The sequence below is a fragment of the Tenrec ecaudatus genome, chromosome 9 (assembly GCF_050624435.1).
Source record: "Tenrec ecaudatus isolate mTenEca1 chromosome 9, mTenEca1.hap1, whole genome shotgun sequence".
In the NCBI taxonomy this organism is placed as follows: domain Eukaryota; kingdom Metazoa; phylum Chordata; class Mammalia; order Afrosoricida; family Tenrecidae; genus Tenrec; species Tenrec ecaudatus.
Window position 1 is genome coordinate 46,079,585 of NC_134538.1, and position 27,596 is coordinate 46,107,180.

The following is a 27,596-nucleotide window of genomic DNA, read 5'->3' on the forward strand; positions in this document are numbered from 1 at the left end:
GCAGCTTGAGTTTGTGAAACTATCGTTTTCAGGGGGGAAACTTGTTAAAGACGACCCTATTATTTTTACAAGAATGAGACTCAAGTCGGAAGGGTTTGATCCCACCACATGTATGGTTTCCAAATGTAACCCAATAAGAACTGGATTCAAGCATTATTGGGTTCACTGGGAAAACACGGGGAATTCAACATTATGTAAATGATAGAGATCCCGGGACAACCTTTACTATGCAGCAAAGTAAAATATGGCAACCTGCCATCCGTAAAAAGGCCCAAACCTCGGGATAAATCCTGCAGAGCCACAGCTGGGAATCATTAAGATTCCTTTGCCGCACCCTCCAGCCTCTTCAGTAACTTTCCCGTTCACTGCCAGCCCAACTCAAAGGGCCCTTCCCATTCAGGAGCCACCTCTGGGTTCTGTGTTTGTTACTCTGGATGCTGTATTCCAATTTATGAACTCAAATCCTCACCTCACAGCTGACTGTTGGCTTGTCTGAACCCTGCTCCCCCTTACTATGTAGGCACAGGTACAAATAGCACTATTGGTACAGAGTGTAATCCAATTAAAAATGTTGGTAAGAAGGATTACACAAAGCAGCAGTCTGCAGGTGAGGTTAGAATGGACTCAATTCTAAGCTCACTTTAAAAGATTTGCAAGGGCAAGGACTGTTTTTATTCATCTAATTATCCCTTTAATATGTCAAGATATCGAGATTTTTGCCTTCAAGCTGTTCCCATTGAACCAAATGCCGATCCTTATTTGTTATCTGCTCCAACGGGCACTTGCTTTACTTGTTCTACAAGACTAGCACCCTGTCTCTTTTCCCCAGTATTAGCAGCGGACCCGGGTCTTTGTGTGCTAGTGCATGTTATTCCTCAGTGTACCTGTGTTCTGGCGAAGGAGGTGTAGGGATAACTTTGGAATTTCCGGAAGAGCTAAAAGAGCCCCAGTGTTGGTCCCACTGTAACAGGGCATGGGATTATGGGATTAGCTGCAGTCGGGTCAGTTGCTTTAATACAAGGAAACTTAAACTATCAGACTCTTAGTCAGCAAATTCATTTAGATTTACAGGGATTAAAAAACCCTTTTAGAAAGAGCCTTAGAATCCCTTGTAGCAGTTGTGTAGCAAAACCGCCGAGGGCTCAACTTGCTCTTTGTGAAACACGGAGTGCTGTGCACAGCGTTGGGAGAAACTTGTTTTGTGCAAAGCATTCGGGAATCACTAAAGGTAGTTCAGCCCCAGTTAGGAAAAGATTAGAGGAAAGAGCCATAAAAGAAATGAAGGAACCAATTGGTTTGAAAGCTACTGAATTGGTCAACCTGGCTAACTACCCTAGTAATGGCCCTAGCCAGACCCCTAATCCTCCTCCTGCTAAGCCTCACATTTGGACCAATAATAACCAATAAGCTAGTGGCATTCCTCACACAGAAAGTACAAGCCATAAAACTCTTAATGCTGTGCCCACCATACACTGGACTGGCTACCACAGATTCAATGACTTGAACTTGGCTAAGAACAGGCGGGAAGGTAGCAGCTCTGGGAGAAGCTTAAACAGCCTTGACAAGAGAAGCCATTTTGAGCTGACAGAAGCCATTATGAACGGTAAATAAACTAGCTAGGAACTGTCAATGAACTAGCTGATAGTGGGGAAGTAGGCTGTGCAGACGTAGCCCAAGGAAACGTACAGAAGGAAATGGATGCTCAGAAGGCTTGCGAGAATGACCAGAGCAGTTTCTGTTCAACTAGGAATGGCTAACCCGAATACACCGCTTCTCACTCTGCCTGCTTGCATACCTGCACCTTGCAAATGTATAAAAACCTTTGGAAAATTAGACTGGGGCCGCTCAGTCTCATCTCAAGAGAGCTGATGGTCCCTGCGCAGGAAATGAAACTTGTTCTGATGGACTTTCCTTGGCACTCTGGGTGGTTTTCTTTCTGGGAACAGAGTGTAGCTACAACACACACAGGTGGCGCCATTCTGCCTGGGAGTGGAGTCACGTGCCTGGGAAAATGGAGGCCGCACATTGAGGCCTAGCCGAAAGCCGGCCTGGAGCCGGCCACCCAGCCAAAGTCCTGCCCAAACCAACAGGGTGGGCGCGGGCGCCCCAGGCCTCCTGCTCTCCGGAGCCGCGGCACACCACTGTGTCCCGGTCTTGGCACAACAGACTCCATTTGGAGGCCTGCACCCCATCTGAGCTCTCAAGACTGACCCCTAACTGACCTCCCCTCCCCTGCTCAACCCCAAATTCCTAGAACTAGTTCATCCCAAAGCCAGAATGTTTTCTGAAGATATGGTCACTCCACGCATCCCTGACATATAGATAAGATTAACGACCTTCTCCCTTCTGAAGCACCTGTGTGCGCAGATCCTCCCCAGCTATGATCCTCCCCAGCTGTGCCTGCCAGCAGTGGGCCTAAAAACACTGCCAGGGTTTCTTCCCCTGCGCGGCTTCAATAGCTCAATACCCTGAGTTGCTGAACCCACCCACAAGCTTCTCGATAATGCCTGCTTCTAAAACTTCGTTAATTGGGTCTTTGATTCTGTTTTCACATCCAAATATACCTTATATTTTGGTGCCAAAAACCCGGGATAGGTGTGTGCCCCCCCTTCTTTTGGGGTCCCCTGAGAGTCACCTATCTTCCCCAAATATCCAGGACCTTTAGGCGCGGCGCTTGCCTACATTCAAAACCAGTCTACGGCTGCCCTGATGAGTCTCTCCCTCTCACTCAGACCTTGTGAAAGAAAAGACTTGTTTTTCTCTCCCAAGTTGCCTGGCCCCAGCCCCAGCTTAACAACCAGGCACATTGGCTTCCAATGGGCACTTTTTATTTCAACGTTCTACAGGACCTGGACAATTTCTGCAGGAGGACTGGTAAGGATTCGGAAGTCCCCCTATGTGCAGTCTTTTTGGGACTTGTGTTCCCTCCCTGACCTCTGTAGCCATTGTTCCGCCCACCAAATACTGTTAGTGCAATCCCCTCAGCAAAAAGAACCTGCCATTCAAACCCCTGAAGAGCCAGCCGAGCTCCTCAGCGTGCCGCTCCCGCCGCCCTATCAGTCTCCCCCACCCCCTGCACCGTCTGATCACCTGCCCGATAGCTCTCTCCTGTCCTCATCGCTTGCCTCTCATACCCGCTCCCACAACCCTCCAGCTGCCCTTTGTCCTTTAAGAGAGTTTGCAGGTGTATAAGCACTCGTTCAAGTCCACGTCCATTTTTCCTTAAAGGACCTGTCACAGATAGAGACCCGCCTGGGCTCTTTCTCAGCAGACCCCTCTAAGTTTATTAAAGAATTTACCTACATTTCCCAAACGTATGGTTTAACCTGGCATGACATCCAAGTGATCCTTGCTTCCACCCTGACCTCCGAGGAACGTACACGGACAAAGACCACGCTATCGACCCAAATGCCCCCTTGGGGGCACATGCCATCCCAGTAGAGGACCCCGGTTGGAATTACCAGCCCAGCGAGGGATCTGATCTTCCTCATAGAAACCTCATGCTCAGGTACCTCATTAGCCGTCTGGAAACAGTCTCCAACAAGGTTGTCAACTATGACAAACAGAGAAGTTACTCAAAAGGCAGATGAGAACCCTGCTCTTTTTCTTAACCGCCTCCAGGAGGCACTCACAACGTACACTCGTTTAGACCCAGGGTCTAAAAAGTGGGACCTCTATTTTGGCCTCTCACTTCACCTCCCAGTCAGCCCCTGACATCACCAAAAAAGCTAAAGAAGGCTGAGGAGGGCCCTGAAACCCCTATACAGGATCTGGTAAAAATGGCATTTAAAGTTTTCAATGCTTGGGTAGAGCTGGCTGAGGCCACTTGCCAGGCGAGGGTCTAACAGGTGGTTAGCCTCCATTCCCAAGCCCTGGTAGCAGCCCTAAGGCCGGCAGGTAATCCCGTCCATTGCCACACTCCCCAGGGGAGTCAGCACCTACCGTCAGGAGCCTGCTTCAAATGTGGCCGGGTCGGCCACTGGGCAAAAGTTTGCCCCAATCCCGAGCCTCCTACCAAGCCCTGCCCACAGTGCAAACAGCCGGGCCACTGGAAGTCGAACTGCCCGACCCTGGCTCTGCCACCGGCTCTGCAAAGCCCAGGCACAGAGATCCCGGAAACTCCAGACACATAGCTGCAAGGTATGGAGCTGCTGGGGTTCATGGACTGAAGAGGCCCTGGCTCCTCGACTGCGGTAACCCTCGCTGAGCCCAGGGTTGTGCTCCAGGGAGCGGACTACCTTCTCCATTTCGCCCTCTCACTCAGGCCCTACTTCCCCTTCCCTGGTCTCGGTTATGGGAATAGACGGGGCCCCTCCACTCTGCAGATCCTGTTACTGACTTAGCCTAACACTTTCCCCACTCCTAGCTCAGTATGCTTTTCATCTCCCACTTACACTGATCAGGAAAACACCCAGTATTGCTCTCTTCCTCAACTGAATTGGTGGGTATACAAATATAACTTACTCATTCTCCCAGAGTTGCAACAGGAAACAATCATCACCGATATTCACAATTCTCTACACATCGGCCAAAAGCTCTCTACAAGTTTCTAACCCCATATTGCACCCCACTGGACTATGGAGCACTATCAACACAGTACGTGCAAAATGCAACATCTGTGCCCGTTCCAATAGCCAGGGCCTCAACAACCTCGTAAAACAGCACCACCAGATGTGAGGGCACCTACGGGACAGGACTGGCAGATAGACTTTACCCACATGCCAAAGCATAAGTGGTTTAAATATCTCCTCACTAGGATTGACACATTTTCAGGATGGATCAAAGCCTTTCCCACCTCCTCAGAGTGCAAGCATCGTCGCCACTCACCTTCTTCAAGACATCATTCCTCATTTTGGCCAGCCTGCTTCAATTCAGTCGGACAACGGCCCAGCCTTCATATCTAAGGAGCAGCAGGCAGTTAGCGCCTCACTGGGCATCTGCTGGAAACTCCACGCAGCCTACCACCCCAGTCTTCTGGTGAGGCTGAGCGAGCTAACGGTCTCATAAAACGACAGCTCACCAAACTCTCCCTAGAACTGCAACTTTCTTGGCCTCAACTATTACCTTTTGCTCTTACTCGCCTTCACGCAGCCCCTCAGGAGCCATCAGGCCCCAGTCCTTTCAAAATACTCTACGGACAACCTTTCCTTTCTCGCCTCTTCCTACAACTGATTGCCCTCTGCTAGCTTCGTAACTTCCACACTTGTGCTTGCTCAGCAACCTTCTTAGACAACACGCCAACTCTGCCATCCCTGAACCCTCTCCGACCTCTGCTGATCACCAAAAACTGGTGCATCGTGGAGATGCTGTGTTAATTAAATCCCTTGCACCCAAACCCTTAGCACCCCGATGGAAAGGCCCTTACACTGTTGTACTTACCACTCCCTCAGCAATCAAGGTTCTTAGAATAGATTCCTGGGTACATTTGTCCCGAGTCCAGATGGCAGTAAACTCTGACCATGGCTCCCAGTGGTCTGCTAAGTCTACTGGTCCTGTCTCTCTGCCTCACTCACCTCACCAAGCCAGCTAGCTAAACCTAGTATAATTTCCCCTTTTGCCTGGCGATTTTACTTGACTGAAAACTATACCAATTACGCCCTCACTAAGCATTATTATTATTTGCTGGCCACTGCTAACTGCCCACCCACAGGGTGCAGAACACCCATATACTTAAATTTCACTGATTTTAACCGGCATCAAAAAAAAAAAAAAAAAAAAACGCTGATCCCATCATTTGCTTCCTGTATGACCAGAAGCCAACTACCCAATGTGCAAAAAAGTGAATACAGAAAAATGTAGGGTGTCCTTGGTCTTCCTGCCGGATACATTACCTTTCCCTTCGTTCCCAGGGACGATTCTACTACCATCAATCTAAATACACTCTCACAACCCCAGGCCCCTGGGATAGCCGGTGGACGTCTCCGGTTCCAGGAGCCTGTTACGCCACTCACCGGAAAAAAAATTTCCAGACGCCAAACTATATGTATGGAGGTCGCTAGTTCAGGTCCAATCCACCATCCACCGTAATATTCAGATCCAAGAACTTCAACTCACTAACCAAATTTCTAAACCTTCTGAGTCTCCCTTCTCCTGGCTCCCCCTGCTATAGCAGGGACTGGCCATTGCCAACTTTGCTGCACTAGGCAACCTCTCCACCTGCTTCATGTGTGCGGCCCTACAACGCCCTCCTCTGGTAACACTAAAGGCTCCTGCTCGGTCATTTTCATCCAACATAAATACCACAAAACCCATAACCATCCCCAATATCCCTCTGTACATCCAACCAGAAAACACTCAAGCGCCCTTTTGCTACTCCAATCTATCGACACAGACATGTAATGTCACCCAAATCCCCTCCAAACCACTAACCGCGCCAGAAAAAAATTTTCTTTTGGTGCAACCATACACTCACGAAGCACTTAAATATCAGTTCTACCTCTACCCGTCCCTCTGGTTCTGCAGCTCACTATATACACTCCGGCTGAGTTCCAGGAAAAATACAACGAAGTATACAGTCGTCAAACTGAAAGAGTAGTTTTTCTCCTGATAGCAGTGAGAATCTCCTTAGCCTCAGCAGCAGTTGCAGTAAGACTCAGTGTCGGGGCCCTTAGACACTCTATCATCACAGCAGAAAGTTATCCACACGCTTCCACCTGGCAGTCAATGCCTCTGCCAAGTCTCTAGCCTCCCTGCAAAGACAAATAACCTCTGTTGCCCAAGTTGCCTTGAAGAACCGCCGCACTTTACACCTCATGACAGCTGAAAAAGGAGGAACCTGCCTCTTCCTCCAGGAGGAAGGCTGTTATTATATCAATAAACTGGGAATTGTGGAAACTAGAGTCCAGACCCTCAACAAGCTAAACCGTGAGCTGCAAAACACCAGATTCAGAACAGACGGGTCCTCTTCCTGGTGGAACTCTTTTCTGTACTCCTTCCTAGCCCCCATACTAGGACCCATAATTTTAGTTATAATTTTGCTCTTAATTGCACCTTGTCTCATCCAGCTCCTGCAAAGTCGACTCTGAAAAATCACCTGTATAGCAGTTCACCAGCAATACCAACCTCTCCACCCTGTGCAAGGCCGGAACTCCCAGTACTCTGCCTGAAAAAAAGCCCCTCCCCTTGCTATTCACCCACTACCCACAGGAAGCAATTACAGAAATGGACTAACCTCATTCCTTTTCCCTATAGGGCACTGTCTGAAATGTCCGGTCTTGGCACAACAGACTCCATTTTGAGTCCTGTACCTCCATCTTAGCTCTCAAGACTGACCCCTAACTAACCTCCCCTCCCCTGCTCAATCCCAAATTCCTAGAACCACCTCGTCCCAAAGCCAGAATGTTTTCTGAAGATATGGTCACTCCACGCATCCCTGACATATAGGTAAGATTAACGACCTTCTCCCTTCTGAAGCACCTGTGTGCGCAGAGCCTTCCCAGCTATGATCCTCCCCAGCTGTGCCTGCCAGCAGTGGGCCTAAAAACGCCGCCAGGATTTTTTTCCCCCGGCGCGGCTTCAAAAGCTCAATATCCTGAGTTGCTGAACCCGCCTGCAAATTCACAATAAAGCCTGCTTCTAAAACTTCATTAATTGGGTCTTTAATTCTGTTTTCGCGTCCAAATAAACTTTATACACTGAGCCTCGAGAAGGCTTTGGGAGTCAAAATCCTCCCAACCTCCAGGCAGCAGCGTCCCAGCCCCCTCACAAATGCAGCCCGGGAAGGCAGGCGAGTTCCCGGGAAGGCAGGCGAGTTCCCGGGAAGGCAGGCGAGTTCCCGGGAAGGCAGGCGAGTTCCCGGGAAGGCAGGCGAGTTCCCGGGAAGGCAGGCGAGTTCCCGGGAAGGCAGGCGAGTTCCCGGGAAGGCAGGCGAGTTCCCGGGAAGGCAGGCGAGTTCCCGGGAAGGCAGGCGAGTTCCCGGGAAGGCAGGCGAGTTCCCGGGAAGGCAGGCGAGTTCCCGGGAAGGCAGGCGAGTTCCCGGGAAGGCAGGCGAGTTCCCGGGAAAGCTAGCACGTCAAGCCCGCACACCAGCAAGAAACAGCGCAAAGACGGACACCAGCAATAAACGGCGCAAAGACAGACACCAGCAAGAAACGGCGCAAAGACGGACACCAGCAAGGAACGGCGCAAAGACCGACACAAAAGGCTGGGGCTGCGGCAATATGGTACGAGCGCCCCCAGGGGCCTCCACCATGTGGGGTGGGCGCAGCACCCAAATTGGCTCACTTATGCCAGGTGAATTCAACACAACAATTCTCCCGAGGGTGGTGAGGTGAAAGGAGCCCAGAGGGGCCCCAAAACCGTGAGACCAACATGGGAGGGCCCACTCCTGGGGCCGGCTTACCTCATAGCTCCAAATCACACAGCACCGTTTCTGTTTGACCTCTCCAGGGACAGGTGTGCCTCAGTCCTTCGCTGCACGCGAAAAACAGCTCACGCGGAGACCTGGTTTGGAATCCCTTTGACTTTTATGAGCGGTTAGGGAGGCGTGGTCGATGACGTAGGTCGAACCCATTGGCTGAATTGTTGAACTGAATTCACCTGGCCTAGGTGAGCCAATGCAGGTACAGCACCCACCCAGGTGTAGCTCCCCCTCCTGGCTAGATAACTGAACTTCTGAGCATGCAGTGAGTCTCTACTTCATGAGCTCAGACCTCTGAGGATGTGTAATGGGCCTGCCAGTCCCTCTGCTAGCCAAAGAGTTTTCCAGCCAAAGGTCTGCTTTCTGGAGCTGTTCTACAGAAAGCACTTAGTTCCTGACCCCTACGCAATCGGGGTGATGGATGCCCTTGCTTCCGTGCTTGCTTCTATGTAATTCTGGAATGGTCCTTGTTTCACAAGGTCGGCGAGGTCAGGAATTCTGGACTGGTTGGCTACCAAGCACAAAAGAAATAGCCAACAGATTGAAATCTCAACCCCTATTTTGGTTTATTATCGACCTCACACACTTGTCTTCTGGAACTTCCCTCCTAAATTTCTGAACCCTTGAACTCCTTGACACATGTACTTGGAAAGCAAGGATTCCAAACTCTGATCACCATATCTGACTGCTTCCCCAGTCCCTCTGCACTGTCAACCAGCAAAGTAGGGCCTCTCCATTTCTCAGAAGCTATAGAGTGTTATGTGAAATCACCTTGTGTTTAAATGTTAGTGATTATGCCATTTAAAAACAAATGTGTGAGCCAACTTGGGGCAAACAAAACTCGTTTCAAATACCAGCTCTGTCTCCTCTAAGGGCCCGTGTACAACTGCGACAACACAACAGTGGGTCCTGCTGGGTCCCCATTAGCATCTGGGAGGAAAGCTATTTATTACAGGGAATCTTACCTTGGTCCCTTGGTGTTAATTGCAGACTCACTGGGTGACGGCTTGTATCTGACACGCACCACAGTTCCCGCAGCAAACACCAACACTTTGTCAAACTCCGTTTGGTATTGCTCCATCCCGCCATTATTCTCCCTAATGACAAAAATAATTAACACATTCATATAAAAGCACAGGATGAGGAGAGCTTTAATTTATGCATCTTGTTCAGGGTCATCCCTGTTATCAATATAGGACAATCTAATGAGGCTTAGTTTAAAAGGGTTAGGGTTAGGTTTGGGGGTATGGCTAGATTTAGGATCAGGGTTATATTTAGGGTTAGGTTAGATCTAGGTGAGTCCTATGGTTAGGGTTAGGCTTAGGGTTTGGAGTAGAGGTAGTGGTAGGGTAAAATTGATGTGTGGATTGACATTGCCACTAATAAGCCAGCACATATAAAAGACTTGCTCCCTCCGCCAACTGAGTTGTTTCCAAGATGCCAGGAAACATGGCAGGACCTGAAAAAAACCACCGGTCCAAGTTACTACAACCAACAAGGTGGAAGCCGTCCCCCCCACTTCCCCCTTTCCCTCCCTGTCAGATTTATCCCATTTTTCAAGAGGACTCTGGGAGCAGGAGAGCTGGCTTCTGACCCTTGGTGCCACTGCCATCCTAGCAGGTTCCCGGGGGCCGGAGAGAGAGTGGAATACTTATAACCACTTTTTGAGGACACCTCCCCCCCACACACACACACTGGACTGTTATGTCTTATCAACCCCAAAGATCACTCAGCAGCAGCCATTCTCCCCTTAAGGCAAGCAGCCCCAAAACCTGGGGAAGCCCCCCGAGTCCCATTTTGGGTAGATGTCCAGTTTCTTCCAGGGATTACATCATTGGAATCAACAAAATCCCCTTTTCTGACAAACCACAAGGTCTGATTTCTTTGCTAGACAAGCTTTTCCACATGCATCAGCCCACCTCAGACGACTGCCAGCCACTTCTCCAGGTGCTGATCATATCAGAGGAACGGAAGGCCTTCCAGAGAGAGAGGCCCAGAAAGCAGTCAATGGACCTGATGGTCAGCCAGTGGGCACTCCCCGCTTGAGAGAAGCTCTTTTTGCCACTGCATGAACAATGTGGGGTCCAAACTCCTAGTAAGGCCCCGAGGGCTTCACCAGGTATCACCAGTTTCTCTAGCAGGGCCTCTGCGCGACAGCTAGGAAATCTATGCATTTACATAAGGTCAATGAGAATTTTCAGGGTCCCATAAGAGAATGTTCACCTGCCTTTTTACAGTGGCTATCGACCTGGAGGCCTCCGAGACCAGGAGGGAAATAGTTATTGCCTTTTTTATTCAGTCCATCTCAGCTATGAAAAAGAATTGGGAAGGGTTGGAAGGGAAAAATATTTGTGATTTGGTAGAAGTGGCTCTGCAGGTGTATAACAACAGATGACCCTATCATGACAGAGCAAAGAAACTAACTGAAATAGTATTAATTACCATGAGAGGCCCCAGAGGCTCGGTAAATAGAAATCATGGCCCACTCATGGAGAGGCTGACTTGTCAGCATCGCCTAGTCCTCAGGAAGTATCCATGTACCTACTATGGAAAACCACGACATTGGAAAAATCAGTGCCTTGAAAACCCCAGGAGAGGCGGACGACCCACCAGTAGAGACAATGGACCTCATCCTCACCTGGAAAAATCGAAGCAACAGACAATAATACTTGAAGCTGAATGAAGGTGTCAGGGCTCTGTTTCACTTGGCCCCAAGGAGCCCATGCTAACTCTCCAAGAAGGGGGCCAGCCAGTAAATTTCTTGGTGGACAAAGGGGTCACCTTCTTGATTTAGAAAAGTCTACAGGTGCCTTGTCAAAAGGAAAGATTTTAATTACAGGGGCCACAGGGCAGACCCAAGCACACCCATGAACAACGGCCAGAATAACAGATTTAGCACAAGAGACAGTTACACGCTCCTTCCTGGTAATGCCTCAATGCCCCTTTCCTCTAATTGGTCGTGACTTATTGTGAAAAATGGTGGCCATTTGAGAATGATTGGGGAAGGGAATGTATGGATGTGCTTTATACAATTGATGTATGTATATGTATGGATTGTGGTAAGAGTTGTTTGAGTCCCTAATAAAATATAAAAGAAGAAAAGAGAAAAAAATGATTAGGGCAAAGACTGTACAGATGTGCTTTATACAATTGATGTATGTATATGTATGAACTGTGAAAAGAATTGTATCAGCCCCAATAAATTGTTAAAATTTAAAAAGAAAAATGGTGGCCATAATTACTTTCTCATCTGCTGCAACCACCTTAACCCTTGAACTTGAAAAGCCAAAGGTTTTGCTCACCGCTCCAATGTCAGAGTGATATGTGCTTTATCAAGGAGCAGAAGAGACCCCCTCAAAGGAACTTCTTGATCAATGGCTAAAAGATATTCCTTTGTTTGGGCAGAGAACAACTTGCCAAACCTTTCTGAACATCAGGTGCCTGAGGTCATACAACTTCTGAGCTCGGCAACACTGGTGTGTCAAGCAAACCCTACTCCATGGAATGCAAAGGTGGGTATTGCTGTTCACATATGCAGACTAAAGAGGACAGACCGTTTGGCGCCCTGCAAGTCCACATGGAATGCTCCCCTCCCCTGCTGCCCGTGCAGAAGCCAGGAACTGAGGACTTCCAAACGGTGCAGGATCTCGGAGAGGTAAATGAGAGGATAGAAACTGTCCACAACACATACCAAACCCCGAGACTCTCCTGAATAATATTCCGTCAAACTGAATTTGTTATACTGTTTTGGACTTAAAGGATGCTTTGTTCTCCATACCCTTGTCCCCTGCAAATCAACCCAGTGAAGACTTACAGGAACACAAGGAGGAACACCCCAAAACCACCTTGCTCCAGTAGGCAGATGACCTCCTCCTGGCCTCCGAAACCCTGGAGGAATGCCAGCGGGCTACCAAGGACCTGCTACTAGTCCTTGGCCCATTGGGGTACAGGGTATCTGCAAGAGAGGCTCAACTGTGTGTACATAAAGCTGTACACCTAGGCTACCAACTGGAGGAGGGGAAACGGACCTTGTCCCCCAGCCACACTGAGGTGACCCTCAAAATCCCAGTCACTGAGACGAAGAGGCAGGTGCAAGAGTTTCTAGGCGCTGTGGGGTACTGTCCATTGTGGAATTTGGGGTTTGCAAAAATAACAAAACCCCTATATGCAAGTACTGGGGAAACGAAAAAGGACTTAAATGGACTGAAGTAGAACAGCAATCGTTTGAATCCTTTAAAAAGTCGCTCATATGGGCAACCTCTCTTGCCCTACTAGACATAGTAAAGCCCGTTCAATTGTCTATGTGAGGCCAGAGGCAGAGCAAAAGAAGTGCTAACTGAGATCTTGCAGCCATGGAAGAGACCTGTGGCCGATCTTTCAAAGAAACTGGACTGTGTAGTTGCAGGATGGCCGAGCTGCATGCGAGCTGAGGCTGCCACGGCCATCCTAGTTATAGAAGTCAGGAAGCTTACACTGGGGCAGGATATTGCTGTGGTGGGGGACCTATGGTTGAGCCCCTCCTAACCAGTCCCCCAGGCCGCTGGATCTCAAATGCCAGGACTATACCACAAATCTCCAAGTAGTGGCTGTGACCATGCCATCCCCAGTGTTACTGCCACAACCTACATACTCAGAAAATGATCTAAAGATAAGCCAAGAGTTGGCCTGCCAAAAAGACTGGGAGCATCCAGGGTGGCTGCTCCATCCTGATGGAAGAAGATTCATGCCAGAAGCTCTGGAGACAACCTGAATCAAGGACTACATGAAAGTATGCACTCGGGATGCTCTAAATGGTCTCAGTTGCTCCTCAGGCACTTTTACATACCCAGGCTTGGACACTGGGTGGCAGATGTCTCCCACCATTGATTGCACTGTGCTCGGGGAAACAACCCTAGAAAGAAAAGGAGCAACCCAACCACGAGCTCGAGGTAGTAGTCCTGGAGAATTCTGGAGGTGGACTTTATGGATATCAAACTTAGAAAGTATGGCTACCGGTATTTGCTGGTGTTCGTGGACACCTATTCTGGATGGGTGGAAGCCTTCCCAACAAAGAAGGAAACCGCTGCTACTGTGTGGAAATTATTAGTAACTAAAATTGTCCATAGATTTGGCCTTCCCACCACCTTGGGGTCTAACAGTGGCCCGGCATTCATTGCTCAAATTACTAAAGTCTTAGCAATGCTTCTAAATATTAACTGGAAGCTCTACTGGGCTTATAGGCCCCAAAGTTCAGGGCAAGAAGAAAGAATAAACAGAACCCTAAAGGAATTGTTCGTTAAGTTGCATTTAGAACCTGGCGAGAACTGGGTTGATCCTTTCTTTACCTTTTGCCCTACTTCGAGTCCAATGCACTCCCTTTGTGAAAACTTAAACCCCATTTGAATTTATGTTTGGCAGACCTTCCCCAAATCCTCCCAAGATTGAGGGAAGTAGAAATAATGGAAGCGACTAATCGTTCCCTCATCAAGTGCCTGCAGGCTGTGCAGCAGGTGAGAGACAAATCATCTGCTCCTACACCTTCATTTGGGGCCCACTCAAAGGAAAGGTCAAGAGGCAGCCCACTACTTGCAACCTGGAGACTGGAGGTAGATAAAGAAGCACCAACCCGGAAGTTAGGGTTGGGGTTTGACGTTGGGGATGGGGTTGGAGTTGGGGTTAGACGTTGGGGTTGGGGTTGGACGTTGGGGTTGGGGTTAGGGGTTGGGCTTGGAGTTGGGCGTTGGGTTTGGGCTTTGACGATGGGGTTAGGGTTGGACGTTGGGGTTGGGTTTGGAGGCTTGGCTTGGGGTTAGACGTTCAGGTTGGGCTTCGGGGTTGGGGTTTGGGTTAGACGTTGGGGTTGGGGTTGGGTTAAGGGTTGGGGTTAACATTGGGGTTGGGGTTAGATGTTGGGGTTGGGGATAGACGTTGGGGTTGGTGTTAGACGTTAGGGTAGGTGTTAGGGGTTCTTGTTGGGGTTAGACGTTGGGGTTGGGTTTAGGGGTTGGGGTTGGGTTTAGATGTTGGGCTTGGGGTTAGGGGTTGGGGTTAGACGTTGGGTTTGGGGTTGGGGTTAGACGTTGTATTTGGGGTTAGACGTTGGGGTTGGGGTTCGGGTCAGACGTTGGGGTTTGACTTAGGGTTGGGGTTAGAATGTGGGTTTGGGGTTAGACGTTGTGTGAGGGGTTGGGGTTGTGGTAGTGGTTAGACATTGGGGTTGGGGTTAGGGGTTGGAGTGGGGTTAGACCTTGGGGTTGGGGTTAGGGGTTGGTGTTGTGGTTAGACATTGGGGTTGGTGTATGGGTTAGGGGTTGGGGTTAGATGTTGGGGTTGGGGTTGGAGTTGGGGGTTGGGGTTAGACATTGGTGTTGGGGGTTAGACGTTGGGGTTGGGGTTTGGGTTAGACGTTGGGGTTGGGGTTGGGGTTAGACTTTGGGGTTGGGGTTGGGGTTAGGGGTGAAGGTCGGGTTAGCCATTGGGGTGGGGCTGGGGTTAGGGGTTGGGGTTTGTGTTGGACGTTGGGGTTGGGGTTAGAGGTTGGGGTTGGGGTTGGACATTGGGGTTGGGGTTGGACGTTGGGGTTGGTGTTGGATGTTGGGGTTGGGGTTGGACATTGGGGTTGGCGTTAGGGGTTGGACGATGGGGTTGGGGTGGGATGTTGGGATTGGGTTTTGGGGTTGGGGTTGGACGTTGGGGTTGGGGTTGGACGTTGCGGTTGGGGTTTTGGGTGTGCTTGGACGTTGGGGTTGGGGTTAGGGGTTGGGGTTGGACCATGGGGTTGGGGTTGGATGTTGGGGTTGGGGTTGGACGTTGGGGTTGGGGTTAGGGGTTGGGGTTGGACCATGGGGTTGGGGTTAGATGTTGGGCTTGGTGTTAGGGGTTGGGATTAGATGTTGGGTTTGGGGTTGGGGTTAGATGTTGTGTTTGGGGTTAGACGTTGGGGTTGGGGTTCGGGTCAGACGTTTGGGTTGGGGTTAGACGTTGGGGTTTGAGTTAGTGTTGGGGTTAGAATGTGGGTTTGGGGTTAGAAGTTGGGGTTGTGGTAGTGGTTAGATGTAGGGGTTGGAGTTAGGGGTTGGAGTGGGGTTAGACCTTGGGGTTGGGGTTAGGGGTTGGTGTTGGGGTTAGATGTTGGGGTAGGGGTTAGGGGTTGGGGTTAGATGTTGGAGTTGGGGTTGGGGTTGGGGGTTGCGGTTGGGGTTCGACATTGGGGTTGGGGTTCGGCTTGGTCGTTGGGGTTGGGGTTAGGCTTTGGCGTTGGGGTTAGACGTTGGGGTTGAGGTTAGGGGTTGGGGTTGGGGTATGGGGTTGGGGTTGCGGTTAGACTTTGGTGTTGGGGTTAGACGTTGGGGTTGGGGTTAGACATTGGGTTTGGGGTTAGATGTTGGGTTTGGGGTTAGACATTGGGGTTGGGGTTGGGGTCAGGGGTTGGGGTTAGACGTTAGGTTTGGGGGTTGGGGTTGGGCTAGACGGTAGAGTTGGGGTTAGCGGTTGGGGTTGGGTTAGGGGTTGGGGTTGGGGTTAGATGTTGGGGTTGGGGGTTGGGGTTAGACTTTGGGGTCGGGGGTTCGGGTTGAGGTAGACGTTGGGGTTGGGGTTAGCGGTTGCGGTTGGGGTTGGGTTAAGGGTTGGGGTTGGGGTTAGATGTTGGGGTTGGGGTTAGACTTTGGTGTTGGGGTTAGGGATTGGAGTTGGGGTTAGACGTTGAGGTTGGGTTTAGGGTTTCGGGTTGGGGTTAGATATTTGGGTTGGGGTTAGACGTTGGGGTTGGGTTTAGACCTTGGGGTTGGGGTTAGGGAATGGGTTTAGGGGTTGGGGTTGGGGTTAGATGTTGGGGTTGGGGTTAGACATTGGGGTTAGGGTTAGGGGTTGGGGTTGGGGTTGGGGTTAGTGTTAGGAGTTGTGGTTGGGGTTAGATGTTGGGGTTGAGGTTAGGGGTTAGGGTTGGTGTTACACATTGGGGTTAGCGGTTGGGTTTGGGGTTAGACGTTAGGTTTGGGGTTAGGCGTTGGAGTTGGGTTAGAACTTGGGGTTAGGGTTAGGAGTTGGTGTTGGGGTTAGACGTTGGGTTTGGAGTAGGGGTTAGGGGTTGTGGTTAGATGTTGGAGTTGGGTTTGGGGTTGGGTGTTGGGGTTCGACATTGGGGTTGGGGTTAGACGTTGGTGTTGGTGTTGGGGTTACACGTTGGGTTTTGGGTTAGGGGTTGGGGTTAGACTTTGGGGTTGGGGTTTGGGTTAGAGGTTGGGTTTGGGGTTGGGGTTGGGGTTAGACATTGGGGTTGGGGTTGGGGTTAGACGTTGGGGTTGGGGTTGAGGTTAGACGTTGGGGTTGGGGTTAGGGGTTGGAGTTCGGGTTAGACATTGGGGTCGGGCTGGGGTTAGGAGTTGGGGTTTGTGTTGGATGTTGGGGTACGGGTTAGATGTTGGGTTTGGGGTTGGACATTGGGTTGGGGTTGGGGGTTGGGGTTGGACGTTGTGGTTGTGGTTGGATGTTGGGGTTGGGGTTGGGGTAGTGGTTAGACGTTGGGGTTGGGGTTGGACGTTGGGGTTGGGGTTGGACGTTGGTGTTGGAACTAGGGCTTAGGGTTGGACGTTGGGTTTGGGGGTTAGGGTTCGGCTTGGACGTTGTGGTTGGGGTTGGACGTTGGGGTTGGGGTTGGACGTTGGGTTTGGGTTTGGACGTTGGGGTTGGGGTTGGACGTTGGGGTTGGGGTTAGGGTTTGGGGTTAGACGTTGCGGTTGGGTTTGGGGTTAGGGGTTTTAGTTCGGGTTAGACGTTGGGAATGTTATTGGGGTTAGGGGTTGGGGTTGGGGTTGGACGTTGGGGTTGGGGTTGGACATTGGGGTTGGGGTTGGACATTAGGGTTGAGGTTGGACTTAAGGGTTGGGGTTGGACTTTGGGGGTGGGGTTGGATGTAGGGTTTGGGGTTGTATGTTGGGGTTGGGGTTCGACGTTGGGGTTGGGGTTGGAGTTAGACTTTGGGGTTGGGGTTGGACGTTGAGTTTGGGGTTGGACGTTGGGATTGGGTCTAGGGGTTGGGGTTGGACTTTGGGTTGGGGTTAGGGGTTGGGGTTGGAGTTGGACATTGGGGTTGGTGTTGGATGTTGGGGTTGGGGTTGGACATTGGGGTTGGCGTTAGGGGTTGGACGTTGGGGTTGGGGTGGGATATTGGGGTTGGGTTTTGGGGTTGGGGTTGGGGTTGGACGTTGGGGTTGGGGTTGGACGTTGGGGTTGGGGTTGGACGTTGGGTTTGGGTTTGGACGTTGGGGTTGGGGTTGGACGTTGGGGTTGGGGTTGGGGTTGGGGTTTGGAGCTGCACGTTGGAGTTGGTTTGGGGTTAGGGATTTTAGTTCGGGTTAGACGTTGGGATTGTTATTGGGGTTAGAGGTTGGGGTTGGGGTTGGACGTTGGGGTTGGGGTTGGGGTTGGACATTGGGGTTGGGGTTGTTTTGGGGTTGGCTTTGGACGTTGGTGTTGTGGTTGGGGTTGGACGTTGGGTTTGGGGTTGGACGTTGGGGTTGGACATTAGGGTTGAGGTTGGACTTTAGGGTTGGGGTTGGACCTTGGGGTTGGGGTTGGACATCGGGTTTGGGGTTGGGGTTGGATGTTGGGGTTGGGGGTTGGGGTTAGACGTTGGGGTTGAGGTTAGGGGTTGGGGTTGGGGTACGGGTTTGGGGTTGGGGTTAGACTTTGGGGTTGCGGTTGGACGTTGAGGTTGGGGTTATACGTTGGGGTTGGGGTTAGGGGTTGGATTTGGGTTAAACCTTGGGGTGGGGTTAAGGGTTGGTGTTGGGGTTAGGGGTCGGTGTTGGGGTTAGACGTTGGGGTTGGGGGTGGGGTTAGGGGTTGGGGTTAGATGTTGGAGTTGGGGTTGGTGTTAGACGTTGGGGTTTGGGTTAGGTGTTGGAGTTCGGGTTAGATATTGGGGTAGGGCTGGGATTAGGGGTTGGGGTTTGTGTTGGATGTTGGGGTTGGGGTTAGACATTGGGGTTGGGGTTGGACGTTGGGGTTGGGTTTAGACTTTGGGGTTGGGGTTGGACGTTGGGTTTGGCGTTGGACGTTGGGGTTGGGTCTAGGGGTTGGGGTTGGACGTTGGGGTTGGGTCTAGGGGTTGGGGTTGGACTTTGGGTTGGGGTTAGGGGTTGGGGTTGGGCTTCGACGTTGGGATTGGTGTTGGATGTTGGGGTTGGGGTTGGTCTTGGAGTTAGACGTTGGAGTTGGGCTTGGTCGTTGGGTTTGGGGTTAGGGGTTGGGGTTGGACATTGAATTTGGGGTTGGACATTGGGGTTGGGGTTGGACATTGGGGTTGGGGTTGGATGTTGGGGATGGGGTTGGGGTTTGGGGTTGGGGTTGGACGTTGGGGTTGGGGTTGGACGTTGGGGTTGGGGTTGGATGTTGGGGTTGGGGTTAGGGGTTGGGGTTTGGCTTGAACGTTGGTGTTGGGGTTAGGGAGTTGGGTTGGGGTTTGACTTTGGGGTTGGGTTTGGACGTTGGGTTTGTGGTTGGACGTTGGGTTTGGGGTTGGATGTTGGGTTTGGGGTTGGACGTTGGGGTTGGTGTTGGGGTTTGGAGTTGGGGTTAGAGGTTGGGGTTGGGGTTAGGGGTTAGGGTTAGATGTTGCGGTGGGGTTAGAGGTTGGTGTTGGGGTTAGAGGTTGGGGTTGTGGTTAGGTGTTGGTGTTGGGGTTATACGTTGGCGTTGGGGTTAAGGGTTGGGGTTGGGGTTGGACGTTGGGGTTGGGGTTGGGATTAGAAGTTCGGTTTGGTGTTGGGAGTTGGGGTTAGATGTTGGGGTTTGGTTTAGGGTTGGTGTTAGACGTTGGGTTTGGGGTTGGGGTTAGACGTTGGGGTTGGGGTTGGGGTTAAATTTCGGGTTAGACGTTGGGATTGTGGTTGGGGTTAGGGGTTGGGGTTGGGGTTGGACGTTGGGGTTGGGGTTGGACGTTGGGGTTGGGGATAGAAGGTGGGGTTGGGGTTGGACATTGGGGTTGGTGTTAGGGGTTGGGGTTGGGCTTAGACATTGGGTTTGGACTTTGGGGTTGGGGTTGGGGTTGGATGTTGGGGTTGGGGTTGGTGTTAGACGTTGGGGTTGGGGTTAGGTGTTGGAGTTTGGGTTAGACATTGGGGTGGGGCTGGGGTTAGGGGTTGGGGTTTGTGTTGGACATTGGGGTAGGGGTTAGACGTTGGGGTTGGGCTTAGACGTTGGGGTTGGGGTTGGGGTTAGACTTTGGTGTTGGGGTTGGACGTTGGTTTTGTGGTTGGACGTTGGGGTTGGGTCTAGGGGTTGGGGTTGGGCTTGGACTTTGGGGTTGGGTTTAGGGGTTGGGCTTAAGGTTGGACGTTGGGGTTGGTGTTGGATGTTGGGGTTGGGGTTGGTGGATGGGGTTGGAGTTAGACGTTGGAGTTGGGCTTGGACGTTGGGGTTGTGGTTAGGGGTTGGGGCTGGATGTTGGAGTTGGGGTTGGGGTTTGGATTAAACTTTGGGGTGGGGGTTGGACGTTGGGGTTGGAGCTACGAGTTGGGTTTGGACGTTGGGTAGGGGTAAGGGGTTGGGGTTCGGCTTGGACGTTGGGTTGGGGTTAGGGGTTGGGGTTGGACGTTGGGTTTGGGGTTGGACGTTGGTGTTGGGGTTGGTGTTGGTGTTGGGGTTGGGGGTAGACATTGCGGTTGGGGTTAGACGTTGGGGTCGGGGTTCGAGGTTGGGTTGGGGTTAGGTGTTGGGGTTAGACGTTGGGGTTGGGGTTAAGGGTTGGGCTTGGGGTTAGAAGTTGGGGTTGGGGTTGGGATTACAAGTTCGCGTTGGGGTTGGGTGTTGGTGTTAGGTGTTGGGGTTGGTTTTAGGGTTGGGGTTAGACGTTGGGTTTGGGGTTGTGGTTAGACGTTGGGGTTGTGGTTGTGGTTGGGGTTAGACGTTGGGGTTGGGGTTGGGGTTAGGGGTTGGAGTTCGGGTTAGACGTTGGGATTGTGATTGTGGTTAGGGGTTGGGGTTGAGGTTGGACGTTGGGGTTGGACTTTGGGGTTGGGGTAGAGGTTGGGGTTGGGCATTGGGGTTTGGCTTAGGGGTTGGGGTTGCGTTTAGGGGTTGGACGTTGGGATTGGGATTGGACGTTGGGGTTGGAGTTGGACATTGGGGTTGGGGTTGCACGTTGGCGTTGTGGTTAGGGGTTGGGGTTGGACGTTGGGAATGGGGTTGGGGTTGGATGTTGGGTTTGGGGGTGGGGGTTAGACTTTGGGGTTGAGGTTAGGGGTTGGGGTTGGGGTATGGGGTTTGGGGTTGGGGTAATATTTTGGGGTTGGGATTGGACGTTGAGGTTGGGGTTAGGGATTGGGGTTGGGGTTAGACGTTGGGGTTGTGGTTAGGGGTTGGAGTTGGGTTAGACCTTGGGGTTGGGGTTAGTGTTGGGGTTCGACGTTGGGGTTGGGGTTGGACGTTGGGGTTGGGGTTAGACTTTGGGGTTGGGGTTAAGGTTTGGGGTTGGGGTTAGACGATGGGGTTGGGGTTGGGATTCGAAGTTCGGTTTGGTGTTGGGAGTTGGGGTTAGATGTTGGGGTTTGGTTTAGGGTTGGTGTTAGACATTGGGGTTGGGGTTAGACGTTGGGGTTGGGGTTGGGGTTAGATTTCGGGTTAGACGTTGGGATTGTGGTTGGGGTTAGGGGTTGAGGTTGGGGTTGGACGTTGGGGTGTGGTTAGGGGTTGGGGTTGGACGTTGGAGTTGGGGTTGGACATTGGGTTGGGGTTGGACATTGGGTATGGGGTTGGATGTTGGGGTTGGGGTTTGGGGTAGGGGTTAGACGTTGGGTTGGGGTTGGACGTTGTGTTTGGGGTACGGATTAGACTTTGGGGTTGGAGTTGGACGTTGGGGTTTTGGTGGACGTTGGGGTTGGTGTGGACGTTGGGGTTGTGGCTAGCGGTTGGGGTTGGACGTTGGGTTTGGGGTTAGTCATTGGGGTTCGGCTTGGACGTTGCGGTTGGGGTTAGGAGTTGGGGTTGGGGTTGGACGTTGGGTTTGTGATTGGACGTTGGGGTTGGGGTTGGACGTTGGGGTTGGGGTTGGACATTGGGTTTGGGGTTGGACGTTGGGTTTGGTGTTGGGGGTTGGGGTTGGGGTTAGGGTTAGGGGATAGGGTTGGGTTTAGGGGATGGGGTTGGTGTTGTCGTTGGGGTTACACGTTGGGGTTGGGGTTGTGGTTGGGGTTAGACGTTGGGGTTGGGGTTGGGGTTAGGGGTTGGAGTTCGGGTTAGACATTTTGATTGTGGTTGGGGTTGGACATTGGGGTTGGGGTTAGGGGTTGGGGTTGGGCTTGGACTTTGGGGTTGGGGTTAAGGGTTGGATTTTGGGATTGGGGTTGGACGTTGGGGTTGGGGTTGAACATTGGGGTTGGGATTGGACACTGGGGTTGGGGTTGGATGTTGGTGTTGGGGTTGGACGTTGGGGTTGGGGTTGGACGTTGGGGTTGGGGTTGGACATTGGGTTTGGGGTTGGACGTTGGGTTTGGTGTTGGGGGTTGGGGTTGGGGTTAGGGTTAGGGGATGGGGTTGGGTTTAGGGGATGGGGTTGGGGTTGTCGTTGGGGTTACACATTGGGGTTGGGGTTGTGGTTGGGGTTAGACGTTGGGGTTGGGGTTGGGGTTAGGGGTTGGAGTTCGGGTTAGACATTTTGATTGTGATTGGGGTTGGGGTTAGGGGTTGGGGTTGGGCTTGGACTTTGGGGTTGGGGTTAAGGGTTGGATTTTGGGATTGGGGTTGGACGTTGGGGTTGGGGTTGAACATTGGGGTTGGGATTGGACACTGGGGTTGGGGTTGGATGTTGGTGTTGGGGTTGGACGTTGGGGTTGGGGTTGGACGTTGGGGTTGGGGTTAGCGGTTGAGGTTGGGGTTAGACGATACGGTTGTGGTTAGACGTTGGGTTTGGGGTTGGGGTTGGGGTTAGAGGTTGGGGTTGGGGTTAGACGTTGGGGTTGGGGTTAGACGTTGGGGTTGGGGTTAGCGGTTGGGGTTGGGGTAAGACTTTGGGGTTGGGGTTGGGGTTGTGATTAGAATTTCGGGTTGGGGTTGGGGGTTGGGGTTAGACATTGGGGTTAGGTTTAGGTATGGGGTTAGATGTTGGGGTTGGGGTTAGACGTTGGGGTTGTGATTGGGGCTAGGGGTTGGTGTTTGGGTTGGACGTTGGGGATGGGGTCAGACGTTGGGGTTGGGGTTGGGGTTAGACTTTGGTGTTGGTGTTTGGGGTTGAGTTTGGACATTGGGGTTGGGGTTATGGGTTGGTGTTGGCCTTGGATGATGGTGTTGGGGTTAGGGGTTGGGGTTGGAGTTGGGGTTGGACGTTATGGTTGGGCTTGGACGTTAGGGTTGGGGTTGGACGTTAGGGTTGGGGATGGACGTTGAGGTTGGGGTTAGGGGTTTGGTTTGGAATTTGGGGTTGGGGTTGGTGTTAGACGGGGTTGGTGTTAGGAGTTGGGGTTTGGTTATGGGGTTGGGGTTGGGGTATGGGGTTGGGGTTATACGTTGGGGTTGAGGTTAGATGTTGGAGTTGGGGATAGACGTTGGGTTTGGTGTTAGACGTTGGGGTTGGGGTTGGGTCAGACGTTGGGGTTGGGGTTCGGGGTTGGGGTTGGGATAGACCTTGGGGCTGGGGTTAGCAGTCGGGGTTGGGTTAGGGGTTGGGGTTAGATGTTGGGGTTGGGGATTGGGGTTGGGGTTAGATGTTGGGGTTGGGGTTAGGGGTTGGGGTTAGGGGTTAGGGGTTGGGGTTAGACGTTGGGGTTGGGGTTAGACGTTGGGGTTGGGGTTAGACGTTGGGGTTGGGGTTAGGGAATAGGTTTAGGGGTTGGGGTTGGTGTTAGACGTTGGGGTTAGGGTTAGGGTTAGTGGTTGGGGTTGGGGTTAGGGGTTAGGGGTTGTGCTTGGGGTTAGATGTTGGAGTTGAGGTTAGGGGTTGGGGTTGGGTTTAGACATTGGGGTTAGGGGTTGGGGTTGGGGTTAGACCATGGGGTTGGGGTTAGGGGTTTTTGTTGGGTTAAACCTTGGGGTTGGGGTTAGGGGTTGGTGTTGGGGTTAGACGTTGGGGTTGGGGTTAAGGGTTGGGCTTGGGTTTAGAAGTTGCTGTTGGGGTTGGGATTAGAATTTCGGGTTGGGGTTAGGGGTTGGGGTTGGAAATTGGGGTTGGGGTTGGACATTGGGGTCGGTGTTAGGGGCTGGGGTTGGACGTTGGGGTTGGGGTTGGATGTTGGGTTTGGGGTTTGGGGTTGGGTAGGGGTTAGACGTTGGGGTTGGAGTTAGGGTTGGACATTGGGTTTGGGGTTCGGATTAGACTTTGGGGTTGGGGTTGGACGTTGGGTTTGGGGCTAGGGGTTGGGGTTGGACGTTGGGTTTGGGGTCAGGGTTTGGGGTTCAGCTTGGACGTTGGGGTTTTGTTTAGGGGTTGGGGTTGGCCTTTGGGTTTGGGTTTGGTTGTTGCATTTGTGGTTGGACATGGGTTTTGGCGTTGGACATTGGGTTTTGGCTTGGACATTGGGTTTGGGGTTGGACATTGGGTTTGGGGTTGGACGTTGGGGTTGGTGTTGGGGGTTGTGGTTGGGGTTAGGGTTTGGGGTTGCAGTTAGGGGTTGGAGTTAGACGTTGGGGTTGGGGTTAGACGTTGGGGTTGGCGTTAGACGTTGGGATTGGCATTAGACGTTGGGGTTGGGGTTAGGTGTTGGTGTTGGGGTTAAACGTTGGGGTTGGGGTTGGGGTTAAGGGTTGGGCTTGGGGTTAGAAGTTGGGGTTGGGTTTGGGATTAGAAGTTCGGGTTGGGGTTGGGGTTTGGGGTTAGACGTTGGGGTTGGGTTTAGCGTTGGGGTTAGACGTTGGGGTTGTGGTTGTGGTTGGGGTTAGACGTTGGGGTTGGGGATGGGGTTAGGGGTTGGAGTTCGGGTTAGACGGTGGGATTGTGGTTTGGGTTAGGGGTTGGGCTTGGACGTTGGGGTTGGGGTTGGACGTTGGGGTTAGGGCTAGAGGTTGGGGATGGGGTTGGACATTGGGGTTAGGATTTGGGGTTGGGCTTGGACGCAGGGGTTGGGGTGAGGGGTTGGGGTTGGTGTTGGACTTTGGGATTGGGGTTGGACGTTGCGATTGGGGTGGGACATTGGGGTTGGACATTGGGGTTGGGGTTGGACATTGGGGTTGGGGTTGGACGTTGGGTTTGGTGTTGGACTTTGGGCTTGGGGTTGGGGTTAGGGGTTGGGGTTGGGGTTAGACGTGGTGGGGTTAGACGTTGGGGATGGGGTTTGGGGTTGTGGTTGGGGTTAACGTTGGGGTTGGGGTTGTGGTTAGAGGTTGGGGTTGGGGTTAGACGTTGGGGTTGGGGTTAGACGTTGGGGTTGGAGTTAGACGTTGGGGTTGGGGTTAGGGGTTGGTGTCAGGGTTAGACGTTGGGTTTGGGGTTAATGGTTGGTGTTAGATGTTGGGGTTGGGGTTAGACGTTGGGGTTGGAGTTCGGGTTAGGGGTTGGAGTTCGGGTTAGGGGTTGGAGTTCGGGTTAGACTTTGGGATTGTGGTTGGGGTTAGGGGTTGGTGTTTGGATTGGACGTTGTGGTTGGGGTTAGATGTTGGGGTTGGGGTTAAACGTTGGGGTTGGGGGTTGGACATTGGGGTTGGGGTTATGGGTTGGGGTTGGCTTTGGACGTTGGTGTTGGGGTTAGGGGTTGGGGTTGGGGTTGGACGGTGGGGTTGAGGTTGGACATTGGGGTTGGGGTTGGACATTGGGGTTGGGGTTGGATGTTGTGGTTGGAGTTGGGGGTTGGGGTTAGACATTGGGGTTGAGGTTAGGGGTTGGGTTTGGGGTATGGGGTTGGGGTTAGACGTTGGGGTTGGTGTTAGACGTTAGGGTTGGGGTTGGCGTCAGACGTTGGGTTTCGGGTTGGGGATTGGGTTTAGACTTGGGGTTGTGGGTTGGGGTAGACGTTGGGGTTGGGGTTAGCGGTTGGGGTTGGGTTAGGGGTTGGGTTTGGGGTTAGACGTTGGGGTTGGGGTTAGACTTTGGGGTTGGAGTTAGACGTTGGGTTTGGGGTAAGGGTTGGGATTGGGGTTAGATGTTGGGGTTGGGGTTGGGGGTTGGGGTTAGATGTTGGGGTTGGAGGTTGGGGTTGGGGTTAGACATTAGGGTTTGGGTTAGATGTTGGAATTGGGTTTAGGGGTTGGGGTTGGGGTTAGACGTTGGGGCTTGGGTTGGCATTGGAGTTAGACGTTGCGGTTGGGGTTAGGGGTTGGGGTTGGGGTTAGACATTGGGGTTGGGGTTAGGGGTTGGGCTAAGGGTTAGACGTTGGGGTTGGAGTTAGATGTTGGGGTTAGGGGTTGGGGTTGGGGTTAGACGTGATGGTTGGCTTAGGCGTCGGGGTTGGGTTTAGCCGTTGTGTTGGCATTAACATTGGGTTTGGGGTTAGACGTTGGGGTTGGGGTTGGGGTTAGACGTTGGTGTTGGGGTTGTGGTTAGACGTTGGGTTTGGAGTTAGGGGTTGGTGTTGGGGTTAGACCTTTGGGTTGGGGTTAGGGGTTGTGGTTGGGGTTAGACGTTTTGGTTGGGGTAGGGGTTAGGGGTTGGGGTTCGACGTTAGGGTTGGGGTTAGACGTTGGTGTTGGGGTTGGGGTTAGACGTTGAATTTGTGGTTAGGGGTTGGGGTTAGACTTTGGGGTTGGGGTTCGGGTGAGGGGTTGGAGTTCGGGTTAGACATTCGGTCGGTTTGGGCTTACGAGTTGGGGTTTGTTTTGGACATTGGGGTAGGGGTTAGACGTTGGGGTAGGGATTAGAAGTTGGGGTTGGGGTTGGATTTTGGGGTTGGGGTTAGACTTTGGGCTTGGATGTTGGGGTTGGTGTTAGGCATTGGGGTTAGGCTTGGAAGTTGGGGTTGGACCTTGGGGTTGGGGTTGGACGTTGGGTTTGGGGTGGGATGTTGGGCTTGGGGTTAGGGGTTGGGTTTGGACGTTGGGGTTGACGTTGGATGTTGGAGTTGGGGTTGGGGGTTTGGGTTAGACGTTGGGTTTGGGGGCTGGGGTTGGGGTTAGACGTTGCGGTTGGGGTTAGACGTTGGGTATGGGGTTAGACGTTGGGGTTGGGTTTTGGGGTTTGGGTTGGGTTTAGGGGTTGGGGTTGGGGCTAACGTTGGGGTTGGGGTTAGAGGTTGGGGTTGGGTTTGGACGTTGGGGTTGGGGTTAGGGGTTGGGGTTGGGCTTGGACGTTGGGGTTGGGGTTAGGGGTTGGGGTTGAGGTTGGACGTTGGGTTGGACATTGGGGTTGGGGTTGGACGTTGGGGTTGGGGTTAGGGGTTGGGGTTGGACGTTGTGTTTGGGTTTGGAAGTTGGGGTTGAGGTTGGGTTTAGGGGTTGGGGTTGGGGCTAACGTTGGGTTTGGGGTTAGAGGTTGGGGTTGGGGTTAGACGTTGGAGTTGGTGTTCGGGGTTGGGGTTGGGGTTGGATTTAGGGGTTGGGGTTGGGGTTAACCTTGGGGTTGGGGTTAGTCGTTGGGGTTGGTGTTAGGTGTTGGTGTTGGGGTTAGACTTTGGGGTTGGGGTTAAGGGTTGAGGTTGGGGTTAGAGGTTGGCGTTGGAGTTAGGGGTTGGTGTTGGGGTTAGACCTTGGGGTTGGGGTTAGGGGTTTGGGTTGGGGTTAGACGTTGGGGTTGGAGTAGGTGTTAGGGGTTGGGGTTAGACGTTGGGATTGGGGCTCGACATTAGGGTTGGGGTTAGACGTTGGTGTTGGGGTTGGGGTTAGACGCTGAATTTGGGATTAGGGGTTGGGTTTAGACTTTGGTGTTGGGGTTGTAGTTAGTCTATGGGGTTGGTGTTGGGTTGGGGGTTAGACGTTGGTGTTGGGGTTGTGGTTAGACATTGGGGTTGGGGTTGTGATTAGACGTTGGGGTTGGGATTCGGGTTAGGAGTTGGAGTTCGGGTTAGACTGGGGTGGGGTTGGGCTTAGTGGTTGGGGTTTGTTTTGGACGTTGGGGTAGGGGTTAGACGTTGGGGTTGGGGTTGGACGTTGGGGTTGGTGTTAGGCATTGGGTTTGGGCTTGGACGTTGGGGTTGGGGTTGGACGTTGTTGTTGGGGGTTGGGTTTGGAAGTTGGGGTTGGGGATGGATATTGGAGTTGGGGCTGGGGGTTTGGGTTTGGGTTAGACGTTGGGGTTGATGTTGGGGGTTGGGGTTGGGGTTAGACGTTGGGTTTGGGGTTAGACGTTGGGGTTGGGGTATGGGTTTGGTGTTGGGTTTAGGGGTTAGGGTTGGGGCT